This window comes from Rutidosis leptorrhynchoides, chromosome 8 (assembly GCF_046630445.1).
Source record: "Rutidosis leptorrhynchoides isolate AG116_Rl617_1_P2 chromosome 8, CSIRO_AGI_Rlap_v1, whole genome shotgun sequence".
NCBI classification, from domain to species: Eukaryota; Viridiplantae; Streptophyta; class Magnoliopsida; order Asterales; family Asteraceae; genus Rutidosis; species Rutidosis leptorrhynchoides.
The window spans coordinates 70,655,537-70,657,141 of record NC_092340.1 but is presented as its reverse complement, the minus strand read 5'-3'; positions in this window follow the sequence as shown (position 1 = coordinate 70,657,141).

The following is a 1,605-nucleotide window of genomic DNA, read 5'->3' as shown; positions in this document are numbered from 1 at the left end:
CCTCGAAGGTCGACTCGATGTAGTTAAAGATAGTATTCGTCCTCTACTCCTGAATTCTAATCATATAGGATTATTAGAAGAAGTTCGAAGACTTCGAACTAAATATCAAGAATTGACAAACCTTACGGAAGAATGGGTAGAACTAATTCATAGACTCGAGTGTAAAGTAGAAACCCTGGAGGTGACAGTGTTCGATTTGAAAGCTAGGCTCGCATCTACTACGCAGATACCACAAGCAGTACCAACACCAACGGCAACACCGCCAGTACCAGCATCCTCTCCAGCACCAAAAGCACTGCAATCACCACAAGCTCCGTAGGCACCACAGACACTGTAGAGTACCGAGAATGATGAATTATGAAATATTAATTCATTACTTTCGGTTCACGATTAAAAGGATATACGTATATATGTTTATGTATATCTCGAGATCGTAATAAAAATTCTTTTCATATTAACTATGAGGTGTGAATTTTTAACGGGTAGGTAATACCCGAGAAAGATAAAAGAAGCTTTAAAGGGCTTTTATCATATTTAATTCACATATGCTATCATTCACATATTTCACCAATGATTTAACAATCGATATCTATAATCTTTAATCTTCGTTCTACATATCGTCCTACATCATTTATCTTCGTTCTACATGGCGATTATGTAATCTCTAATGTTTTAGAGATTATGTATTCTCGTTCTAACGGTAAATCAAATGAGTTTAATATTATATTAACTCATTAAATCCATGATTACATCTGAAGAAAATATATATGTACATATATTTTCATAAAGATGGTAATTAAAAGTTCTCTTGTACAAACTATTAATGATGAGAACATTTTAACGGGTAGGTAATACCCTAGAAATATTTAGATCTCACACTAACATGTTACACTGTACATTCTTCAAATCCGATTCAACATTCATTTATTATCCTACTTACAACCACAGATATACGTATCCGTTCACCAAAGAATAACCATTTTCATTCCAATTCAATTTCATATACGAATTTCTGCCGATCAAAATCTAAGTCAAGATTTGACAAGTGGCATAATGAAGAAAATAATGGATAAAATAAAAATTGATTAGTAACTAATTAATTAACTACGTAAACCTTTAAACTCATACTAACCAAATCCTAGCTAACTATTCCTAGCTAACTGTTCATATAACCATTATGACTATTTCCTTATTATATTTTATTTATTGTCAATTTATTTATCGCAATTTATTTATCGCAATTTTAATTATCGCAATTTATTTATCGTAATTTTAACTATAGTAATTTATTTATCGCAATTTTAATACTCGCAACTTTATTTATCATCATTTAAATAATGTCATAATATACTAGTCTTGGTTAATCCCGAGACAATATAATATAATCTTGATTAATTCTAAGACTATATAATGGACCATTGGACGATTGGACTATTGGACTACTAACCTTGGACAATTAAAAGTATCAAAAGAGTAGGAAACAATAATTATAACACATGTTGACTTAAAATATCGTTAATAAGTTACATCTACTACAGGTAAATAATTCCTCAAGTTTGCCACTTGATTCTATCTTAAACCATCCTTTATATCTTGACGATTACC